The sequence below is a fragment of the Stegostoma tigrinum genome, chromosome 18 (assembly GCF_030684315.1).
Source record: "Stegostoma tigrinum isolate sSteTig4 chromosome 18, sSteTig4.hap1, whole genome shotgun sequence".
In the NCBI taxonomy this organism is placed as follows: Eukaryota; Metazoa; Chordata; class Chondrichthyes; order Orectolobiformes; family Stegostomatidae; genus Stegostoma; species Stegostoma tigrinum.
This window is the reverse complement of record NC_081371.1, coordinates 32,559,412-32,571,850: the sequence shown is the minus strand read 5'-3', so window position 1 is coordinate 32,571,850 and position 12,439 is coordinate 32,559,412. Positions and strand designations below refer to the sequence as shown.

The 12,439-nt window shown below is 38.6% G+C and overlaps 1 protein-coding gene across 4 annotated transcripts in view; it reads right to left on the bottom strand.

The window, feature by feature from the left end:
* foxp2 (forkhead box P2) overlaps nt 1-12,439 on the bottom strand; it is a 724,116-nt gene that overhangs the window by 400,724 nt on the left and 310,953 nt on the right. The window lies entirely within an intron of this gene.

Here is a 12,439-nt window from a genome sequence, read left to right as displayed (position 1 = left end):
ATTTTTCAGCTAATGGTGTTTGTCAATCCTTTGTCAATTTTTTCTGCCTGCCACAGATGTTTTTCTTAGCTGCTTCACAAAAACAGGAATCAACTAGCAGAGAAGAAAGACTTTCTCTCCCCGAGGAAAAGAGTACAAAGCCAAGTCTGTACACAGCAGATGCAAAGAAAGTCCATCTGCTACCAGCTCACAACACCACATGGAGTTCTAAGATTTAATACTGTAACCTAGCGGTATTTGGCTGTAGACATCGTTGTTATAAAAGGTGGGAACCCCTGACCCTAACCGTGAGGATAAAAGTAAAAAAAAACTACTGATCTGAAGCTAGACAATAAAAATGAGTTTTCAGAATCAGTAAATCAAGTCATTAATTTGGCATAATTTTTCAAGTTGTGTGCAAGAACTGGCTCGTTCTCTAGGAGTTCCACCCCAGGCAGGCATGACAGCATTTTCAGTTTTATAGCCTCTAACTCTAACTCTAGGGAAAGACCACTTGAACTCGCAGCTTCAAGCTGTGAACAGGCATGAGTGAACAGGCTTTTAATAGCACATTACCTACAGGTTTAAATGAAGCACCTTTTAAGTGTTACTACATAGTAAATTTTTCTAAATGATCTTCAGCCAAAAAGTTTTCTGCTACTGTTTCCTTTTAGTAGTAGCCGCAGATGAGCAACATCTGCATGCACTTTGTATTTTCATGAAATGCTGAAAAAGAGAGGGGAAGTTATCTAAAGGACTACTTAAAAATAAATGTCTCTAATAACCCATAAAGCATACATTTTGGCCAAGTAATTACAGCAATTTTGCATCGCACCCCCTGCCCTTTAAGGATACCCAACTTGCCTCACTACGAAAAATAAACTTGTCTATGCATTGAAACCAGCAACTGAATATTTTGTGTATTTAGATTTATCCAACATCCACCAGCTTTTTTAAAAGCTTGGTCTTGCTTATAACAGCTACTTGCTTCACAAATTATTCTGAAATTAACTTAATTGGTCCTCGTGAAAATAGTGAAAACAAACAAAAACAAAATTTTGCTTTTAGATTAGAATTAGAATATTTTAAATGACAACTGGTTATTGTGTCCAAAATTTCCTTATGGCATTGTTCTTATTTTTATGGAACTGCATACGTTAATCCCATTATCAGTTCTGAAACATGTACTGTTCGCGTGTTCTATCTTGTTCTTCTTGCTCCCTACATTTTCCTTTATAATTTTCTACTACCCCACAAACACTTGTCATTTATCATCCTGTAAATGTTTGTTACAATGACACACAAAAGGGGGAAAAATGATCATCCGTTATCATGTTAGGCAAATGAAATTTTCACACAAATCTGTTTACAATAGATATGATGATATTGTGCTTCACTGCAACAGTGCTATCAACCTCTGAGGTTTTGTAATAATACATTTAATTGCCTGCATAAAATGAAAGAAAAAATCCTTAGCTATTTTTCTATTGAAAACTTTTGCTCAAACCTAGCGCTTTATTATTAAAATATCATTTCAATTTAAATACACTATTTTCCTCTTTTCTTTGCTTGAACTAGAATATTTGTACTTCTCTTCCTCCTACAGGCTTTTGACCTTCCGAGGTCAAAAAGGACAAACAATACCACTAGTGTCTGCTTTGCAAAAAAGCTGGGGTTGCTGTCTGCAAGCAATGGTATCATTTCCATGGCAACCCCCTAACTATTAATTTTCAATTAAAGCAGACACAAAGCGGACAGCCTCAGGCCGACAGACGATGTCAAGAGCCTATCTCTATATGCAACAGTTTCACGCAGTTATCAGTGCCTCAGCCACCAGGCTGCATCAGTGTAACATCAACTTTAGCACTTTACAAATACACATTTATGACAAAACACCACCGAAGGTGTCGTTTCAGTCATTGTTAAACATCTGCAGCACATATTTTGGTTCAACTTTATGAGCAACAGTATTATGAGAACTGCTGAAAATGTATTTCATAAAGAGTGCAACAAAGCAAATGGAGAAGAATTAAACTTTCTAAGGAGAAAACTTTATCGTGATATGTAACTTAATCCTACCATTACAACCAATCATCAACCATTCCTTTTTCCATGAGCTCACTTTTACCGAAAACAAGCATATCTTATAAAGTGAAAGCATAATCCATATGATACAGTACAACCTAGTTCTACGTCACAGGTGCAGGTAGGAATAAGATCTGTCACGAATAGGAATATCAGTAGCAGTACCAATGCTTTCTCTCGTCCAAATTAAATGTGAAAAGAATTTATTATTGTTATGAATTTACAGATATCAAGTTTGCTTATATGTGAATTTGTCAGCATCACAATATTGTTATTTCACAATTCTTCATCTCAATTTATACCATACTGTGAAATATTGGCCATGAGCTTTAATAGGAGTTTTGAATATTAATGACATTGGAGTCTTTTTCCAGTATTGAAATAAACCTCAGTTCCAAAACCTATTACTGACTTGATTTGAGAACTTTTGGAAATTTTACTGAAATCCAGAATTTCACCACTTTTTGATTTTTCATGCATACAAAGGGTGAAAAATTGAAAAAAAAAACCTTCTGCAAGGAAATTAAAAGAGGGCTCTCTAAGAATTGTGAAGTAACACGATGTATGAGGTAATGGTTCTGAAATAGTGAATGATGAAGTTGAATTGGCTGCACAAAACCTGATTATGTCAAACAGCCTTTGGATGCGGAAACAATCAGTTGTACTTGGGGTCCTGATAAAGACAAACATGGTCTACCTGGCTCCAGACAATTCATGATCATGTCTAACTTGTTAATGTTAATTGTACCCAATACTATCAGGCAGTAAGGCATTCCCTGGTACATAAAATAAGTATCTCTTCTTGTTAAAATTCACTAGGAGTCCATAATAAATCCTTTGTTCCACAAAATCACAAATTTGTCTATCTGTGCCAAGAATAAGTAACAATAAAAATCAATATCTGCAGGCAAAAATCATGAATCCTTGTTACTTTCAACCATTTTAACCTATTTTTAAGGAGCTCAGCACTTGCAATTTTCATCTTTGGAATGGGGGTTCTCAGGAACGGACCTGCGAATATGGAGGAATGACTATATATCCACCACTGATAATTAGATAGGTCCTTAGGCACAGCACAAAAAGTATGATTGGTGGCAGCAAATTACTCCAACCACAAGCTATTAGTGTTTGGCGCACAAAGCTCAATACAACATGGTGATTAGTGGGAGTGCACTTTCACTGAAATTCATTATGTTAACAAAAGTAGAGATAATCCAATTGATCCAGAAGGAAAGACTTTCAATGACAACTGAGCAAGTGAATTGACCAGCAAAAGAGCATGACCATTTTAAGAAGACAGAGTTGACAGTAGCTGAAATCTAAAAACAGCACTACCCATAGGAACAGCAATAGGGTCAAAGCATCAGTCCAGAAGAAAACTTTCACCTCAGAGTAGGTCAGAGGTACAGAGAAAATCAGTGTAGGCTAAGAAATCGAGCTATGCTGAGAAAAGACAAAGACCTTTGAGAAGAAGTTTCTGCCAGAGCATATGGGGATTCTGGGAGTAAAATTAGAGATCTTCAGGAAATCAGTTTACAGTAAACGCGCCGAAGACCAAGCATGGAAAGGAGTATGAAAAGGAATACTTACCCTTCAAAATGAGTATCAGTGCATCACAGGTAGGTTCCAAAAGGCATAGCTACATTAAAGAGGGCAAGGACAGAAGTGGGAAAATGTTCATCTTGACTGTACAACTTAATGTTAACAATACCAAATTGCAATTTAGCAGAATTTGAAACTTGAAAGTAGTAACAAAATACATTATTACTGCTAAACTGAATTTAAATCTTTGTTGATATATATAGTAATGCTGTAGAAAGGAGTTCAGTAGTCTGAAAAATCTTTAAGACAACAAAATTTAAACAGCATTGGTTAAGTACAAGAGTACAAATTTGGAGATGGTGGATCAAACACAGATGTTATAGATTTTTTTTACAGAAGTAAAAATAAAGAAGTATATTGAGAAGAAATGGAAGGAGAAATAATGCTTCGAAAAAAATTAATTTCAGAGATAAGACAAATTGAACACAGGACTGAAAAGTTTGGAGCAATAATTCTGGAGATACAGAAATAAAATTAAATACTCAATCTGAAGCTGAACAAGTTAATATATTAATATATTCTCTAGTGAGTGTAACATTATAAATCAGCAAAATACAGAGGCAGACAACAAAACTTTTGATGGCATCCCAAAAGCCTTTGATAATTATTTCAAACTGAAATTTTTTTTTCTTGGAAGGGCAATATTTAGAAGAAGGATTCAGCACTGAAGAGAAACCATAAATAGCTCCATTAAAAAACTTCCACAAATCAGAGGAAAAACTAGGACTATGGATCTCTCCAATCAGACCTGATTAACTTTAACAGCAGTTCTGAATCTATTGATGAGTCTTTGTCATACTACTTATAGACTAAGGAAGATTTAACTTCAGAGGAATCCACTATTGTTGTGGAACATCAAAGCCTCAGAGGCACAGACAAGGCTCAATCATGACAATGTATTTTGTCTCTGTAAAATTGTAGAAATGTAAAGCAATCTACTTAAAAGGTACCTATACCAAAACTTCAGCTCAAGACATATTAGCAGGTTAAGAATGAGGATTTGTTTGCATAACATGGAGATGAGTAGTATGGAAGCCAGGTCAAAATCAAAATGAAGAAATTCCCAGGTCTGAACATTCAGCATACCAAAAAAGAAATCTAAATAAAACTGCCTGGTTCAAAAATCAAAGATGCTGTAAGAAAGAAGGTATTATCTTTAACAATGCAGCAGTCTTGCATGATGGCATTTGCGAGATTTAAGGCCCTCCAGATGATATTATGGAGCATCAGCAAAGTAGCTGGAGCGTGGTCGTACAATTGGGGAAGGAATGGTGGGGGCAGTGGGGTGTCTGTTATTTGCTCAGCTGTCTAGATGACGAGATGTGGTGCAGAGTAAAACCAGCAGCACAGGTTCAATTCTGTGGTGACTTATGAAGACCTGCCTTTTCACCTTAGCCCACGCTTGTGGAGTGGTTACCCTCATTCTAAACATAACCAATTGTCTCTTTCTAATGAATGGAGAAGGCGATAGAAATCATTTATGGACTATATCTCCTTACCAGACCTGAAGAAGTACACTGTTCAACTGCAAAAACAATTAAGGAGATGGAAGGTTCCTTAGATGACGTCAGGGACTAATTACACGAACAATATACTTCACAAAAGACAAAATTCCTCCAGTGGCGAAATGGTTCACAGATGCATCAAGGTCAACATTAAAATTAAAGTCAAGTCCTCAAACCAAAACCTACTGATCTTTCAAGCCAGAAGAGAACGCATTCAGGAAAAGAAATGTTACTTCCAGGCTGCCTGTATTTGGGAAGTTAGAGACATGAGTGTAGATGAATTAAAAAGTATTTAAATTAATGAATGTATGAAGGGTAGCAATGGGGAATAAAGGCTTAGACTGAGATATGCATCAGGTGATAATTCTGAAGAACTAATATTGAAGTTTCATAAGCTCCACTCAACTTGATGACAGAACATAGAACAGTATAGCATAGGAACAGGCCCTTTAGCCCATCATATCTGCATTGACCATTGTGCCATTCTAAATTAATCCTATATGCTTGCACATAGTCTGTGTCCCTTTATTCCCTGCCTGCCCATGTATCTGTCTAAATACCTCTTAAATGTGGCTATCACATCTGCTTCTACCATCTCCCCAGGCCTTCTACCTTCTGTGAAACAAAAACTCACCTCACCCATCTCTTTTAAACTTTCCTCCTTTCACCTTCTACGTCCCCTAGTATTTGCTATTTCCACACTGAGATAAGATTTTGACTATCCAAATTATCCACGCCCCTCATAATTTTGCAAACTTGTGTTGGGTCACTCCTCAGGATCTGACTCTCTCGCAAAAACAATCGAAGTTTGTCCATCCTCTCCTCATAGCTCATGCACTCCAAACCAGATAACATCCTGGTAAACTTTTTTCTGAAGAAGGGTCCCAACCCAAAACGTCAAGCTTTCCTACTCCTCCGATGCTGCTTGGCCCCACTGTGTTCATCCAGCTTCACACCGTGTTATCTAACATCCTGGTAAACCTCTTTTGCTTTGAAGCCCCCACATTCTCCCAATAATGTGGCGGCCAGAAATGCACACAATATTCTAATTCTGTCTTTACTAACGTCTTACACAGCTGCAATATGACTTGCCAACTTTAATATTCAATACCCTGACTGATGACGATGTCCATGCTGTACGCTAGCTTTACAATCTTATTCCCTTGTGTCGTCACCTTCAGGGAGCTGTGGACTTGTACCCCAGGGTGCAAATATCAGTAATCCTAAGGTTCCTGCCATTTGCTGTATACTTTTCTCTTGCATTTGACCTTTCAAATGCATTACCTCACACTTGTAACACATTTGTCACATAACCTTTGGGTGAAGAAACTGTTCATACTGCAGAAGGTCTCAGTGGTGACCAACATAGCATACCTAGGTCCCAATAGGAAAGTTTATCTCTAACTAATTAAATGTTAACTATACTTGTAAAAAAAACTATATTTTGTTATGCGACAAGTGCCTCTGCTTTTTCATAATTTCTGCTGGTCTATTCTTGACACTGATAATTAGACAGCCCCCTTACACTCAACATAGAAATTAAGTGTCCTTACCTCAGGACCTGAATGTCTGGGTACAAATCCCACCTACGCCAGAGTTGCATCATTACAGGTTTAAGTAAGTTGAGTAAAAATACTTGGAAATGAAGATTGGTGAGAGCACTTAACCCCAGAGGCCATTAGTGTTGGCACCCAGAGCCCAAGACAATAAAAGGAGCTCAAAGCCCAGATCTATTGCTTCCAATGCCATTTCCTACAGATGGCACATCACCACCGCAGACTAAGGACGTCCTGGGACACCATCACAGAACTATGCCATCTACTGGAGCGGGTCTTGTGACCTGTGAACTGGATGGCGATCAAGCTGCTTCTAAGGATCCACTGAGATGCCTGTGGATCTCACAATCCACAAATACATCAAGATTGTAACTGATGTGATTTATACCAGGCAACACTCTTTTATCTCATTTTCCTGTGCCAATGTTGGTGACAAGGGCTGCTATCTACAACCATGGCTGATGCATTAGAGCACAGTACAGGCCATTCAGCCCACAATGTTGTGCCGAACTTTTACCCTAAACCCAAGGTCTATCTAACCTCCACCCCTACTTTATACTATCATCCATATGCCTATCTAATAGCCGCTTAAATGCCCCTAATGAGGCCAGCTCCACTATCCTCTCCAGCAATGCATTCCACCCCCTTACCACTCTCTGAGCAAAGAACCTACCTCTGACGTCTCCCCGATATCTACCCCCACTCACTTTAAAACTATGTCCCCTCATAAAAGCTACCTCCACCCTAGGAAAAAGTCTCTGGCTGTCTACTCTATTTATACGTCTGATCATTTTGCACACCTCTATCAAGTCAAAATGCATTGAGGTGGCAGGCAACAGGTAGGTCAGCGTCTGCCATCTGTTGCCTGCCACTTCAATGTGCCACCTTGCTCCCTGGCCAACATCTCTGTCTCTGGTTTGATTCAGTGTTCCAGTGAAGCCCAGTGCAAGTTGGAGGAACAACATCTCATTTTCCACTTGGTGACCCTGCAGCCCTCCGGACGCAATATTGAGTTCAATAATTTTAGGGCCTAAACTCTCCAATGTTCCAGCCCCACCCCACACACCGTGCCCTGTTACCACATAACCTCTTGCCATTACACAGCCCCTGTTGATCGTCACTAACAGTGCCCATTAACAACTATTCACCCTCCTAGCCTGATCATTAACAACTCCATTGTTTGTCCAATTGTCTCTCTCTCTCTCAGTTCGGGCTCTAACCAATCGTTTAGTCCCTATTCCACCCACCTCCCTATTTTCTGCATATAAACTGACATTTTCCCAGGCACCATCAGTTCTGAGGAAGGGTCACTAGACCCAAAACATTGACTCTGTTTTTGCCTTCACAGATGTTGCCAGACCTGCTGAGCTTTTCCAGCAACTTTGTTTTTGTTTTTTTTGTTGTTGTTGTAGATAAATTGCCATCTGTTCTTCCACAGGAGCCATTGTGGAACAAATGATCAGGCCTCCTAGAGATGAAGTTCTGTTACGTAGATCAGTCTGTGGTGGCCTTCAAATACAGTCCAGACAAGTGAGTACTGTGTAACTTTTGCATGTTGTTCTCCATATAACCGAAACAGGCAAACTGAGAATTTGATGGCCAGGGAAGAACTGGGAGAGTGGCAACAGGCTTTCGAGGAGTGAGATGCGCATGTTCAGCAGCTTCTGTATGACAGAACAGGAGACTACAAGTTGGAGAGGAGGTAGTCACCACCATCTTCTCAAAGACAATTAGGGATGGGTAATAAATGCTGGCTTAGCTCACATCACAAGAGTGAGGAAGTGAATAAAGTGACATCCACTTCCAAGCAAGATCTGAGCTGGCTGCAGTGATCATTGAATGCATTTAATAATGTGAAATTCTATTTGCATGAAGTGCCACCCTGTCAATAACATATTCAATCAGAGACTTTTATGTTATTGCTTAACTCCCACTATGTATTCTGTGAAGGATGATTCATGACCAGAAGTGTTTGATGTGGTACAACACTAGGCTTTAAATTTGACACTGGTGTCCCAAATCCTAGAAGGTGATAACAGCAGCAAATATTTTCACCACTGGTGAGCACCGCACCGTAGCAGCACAGTACATGTATATTTATTGGGGTGAGCAGCACAGAAATGTAATGGAGCTGTGAATGAAAACCTCTAAAGTTGACACTTGGATCATTTTTGGTAAAATTCAGCCCATTCTGTGGTATCTGTTGTGTCTTGCATTGTTTTGACTTTTTACGATTCATAAATCTTTACTTAGGGCTTGACCATGTGCCCTACTCCTAACAGCAACCCGAGCAGTGGAAGTAATGTTGGTGGGTCACTGTTTTGGCAGCTGACAACACATATGAAGACCAAGATAATAAAATGTGAGGCTGGATGAACACAGCAGGCCAAGCAGCATCTCAGGAGCAGCCTCTTCCAGGGATGCCTAACCTGAAGAAGTTACCCTCCTCCCTCGGGAAGCTTTTGTGCTCCTGAGATGCTGCTTGGCCTGCTGTGTTCATCCAGCCTCACATTTTATTATCTTGGAATCTCCAGCATCTGCAGTTCCCATTATCTCTGATACATATGAAGACCAGTCCTGTATCATTTCCTTAAGTCATGACTGACTCATGCTTTCAGCAAAGACATTTGCAATCTCTTGTGCAACAATTACAATAATTTACATTTACAGACTGAATCAACATTGAAAGAATGTATGAAAGTAATTACCTAAAGCACAAAACAAAACCAGCACTGTTTGAAGGAGACACATTGGTAAAGAAAATTAGAAGGTTTGTAAGAAAGGTAGATTTTTAGAAGAGATTTCAAAGTTAATTGAGTATTGATTTGGTTTTTAATTGTGATACCCCTCCATTTGTATTTATAAGATCACACCGAAACTGTGACAATTTGAAGATATATGTGATATATAATGTGCATCTCTATAACTGAAAAGTTGGAAGTACATGAAGTCCAAGCTCCATAGTTACATTCTTCACCATGTGGCTACTGAATTCAGAAATTTGAGGAGGAAAATGAAGTGAAAAGATGAGAGGATGTAGGGTGAAACTTCCAAAGCGTAGCCATCAATGATGGGACAAAGACAAAGGTAATGAAGAAGAGGCCAGTCGGAGAAGTGGACAGTTTATGAATGGGGGACCTTCCGGTGATAGATGTCAATGAAGCCATGAAGGATTTAAACAAAAACTTTTAATTTCAAATAGCGCATAGATGTGGACAAGGATTAATGTAATTTGGTGTGACTGAAAAAATGAAACCGTTTTGGACAAACTGAAGTTATGCCATCATACACTACTGTTATCAATGCATCTGACAATCTAAACTGCTATGGTATCTCTGGATGCCATTGAGGAACTGTTCATAATACCTGCTAATGTAGCTGAGCACAGAACAGACATCTCGAGTTCCTCTAAACCCTCTCACCATTGCCATTATCACTGAAGCCAACTACAACTTCCAACTACTTGAATGGTAAATTATGAGTAATATGGTCAGGAGCAATAAAATATGCAATTCATGCATGCAAAAATGTCTTAAGCAATTTGTATGTGTTATGTTATGACTGGACTCAATTACAGAAAGTAAACCTGGTCAAGGACTTTGTAGATCAGAGTTTTGTTCCCAAATTCAAACAGTATTTGAGTTGCTATGTAACTGTCAAAACAACATTTAATTTCATGAACTGGCTGCAATATTTTTAGCACCACCATCATGTACAATCTCACCACTCAAAAACACAATTCCATGCCTGGTTAGAAATCAACCGAGGATAGCACATGTGAGAACTGATGCACTTCTGATGAAGAAACATTAAAACTCTGCGCCAGCAGTCACATTTCCTTAATAACATTGAGATACAGGAAAATGTGGATCTGGAACATAAATGGGCATATTGTAGGACATCAATAACAGTCGTCACAACCTCCTGTTGGGAACGTAATAGGAGAACATATAGATATGGTGATTAAAGAAAAAGAAAAAATAAGTTGGATATAATTACTTTAATTCATTCATGGATGTTGGCAATAACAGCAAGGTCCATCTCTACTTGGCCTCTAACAAGCTGTTCAAAAACAAAGTTGCTGGAAAAGCTCAGCAGGTCTGGCAGCACCTGTGAAGGAGAAAACAGAGTTAACGTTTCGGGGTCTGGTGACTCTTTTTTTTCCCTCAAAAAAAAACGTGGTGATGAGTTATCATCTTGAAACCCTGTAGTCCAAGTTGTTAAAGCTTTCCCTGCACATTGACCCAGTCATGGCGAGGAGACAGCAATATATTTTGAAGTCCGATAGATTGTAATTTTGAAGTGAACTTGAAAATTGCTACCCTTGTCCTTCACCGCAGTAGCGATCAACGATTTGGGAGGTGCTTTTGAAGAAGCCTTGGCAAGTTTCTGCAATACCTCTTGTAGATGGTACACATTGCAGTCAACTTGCGAGGGCAGTTGAGGTGTGACTGAAGTATCCTCCAAGTGAGCTGTTTTGACACATACAAAACTGAGTATCATGCATTATTGGAGCTACATTCAATCAGACAGGTGGAGACTATTAATTACACCCCCAATGTGTCTTCTGGATGGCCAAAAAGCAATGAACAATTAATAGCAGATTTACTTAGCACATAATGCCCAGTTTTCAACTGGATGTTGAAGGCACAGTATTTAAGTGGTTGCTCCAGTTCAGTTTTTGGGAAATGGTAACCTCCAGAATGTTGATGGTATAGCATTTAACGTAGTAATGGCTTTTAATATCATGAGGAGGTACTTATCATTTGTGTGGCACAAATATTACTTTCCACTTATCAGCCAAAGCTTAAAATGTTGACTTGTTTTGCTGCATGTAGATTTAGACTATTACATTATCTGAGGAGCTTCAAATGTAACTGATATTCATATAATCATCAGTCTACTTTGTCTTCTCAGCAAATCACGGAAATGAGGCCATTTATGAAATAGTTGACGATGTTTGAAACTGAGCATCTCCTGCAGTGATATTTGGAGGTAGAGATGATTGGTCTTCAACAACCACAACCATCTTCCTTTGTCCAACTCAACGAGTAAACCATTTTCATCCTGATACTCATTGATTTCAATTTTAGTCAGGTTCCTGGATCAGACGTTGGTCAAACATTGAACTGATGTCAAGTATTCTAATCTCAACTCTGAAATAAAGTCCCTTTCATCATATTTCGACAGATTAAAACAAGGTCTGGAGTACATTGGGCATGCCACAGGCTAGATTGGGAGATTTTAATATTTTCAAACTAGAAGCAACATAGAATTCAAGTAACAAAAGCAAATTAATTTCTAGAATGCTTTGGTTAGATTTTTCTCAAACAATTTAGAAATGATGAGGGAATGGGTCAAACCTAATTTTGCAATAAGTAACAAATCAGATTTAGTTAACAATCTGATAGTAAAGTATATACTTTAGGAACAGTGACAGTGGTATGAACAAATTTAACATTAGCTTTAGCAGCAGAGGATTCACAAACTAGGATCCTAATTTTTTAAGTAAGCAAATTTCAAAGGATGACAAATTAATTCAGTACAGTAAACTGGGCCAGACAGTTAGTGAGTAAACGAACAAACAGCGGGAAGTATTCAATAAAGTATTTGGTTTGATATAAAACCAGCACACACCCCTAAAGAGCAAAGGCTACATTTGCGTTGTTAAGCAACCATAGTCAACAAACAAGACAAACAACAGTCTAAGCT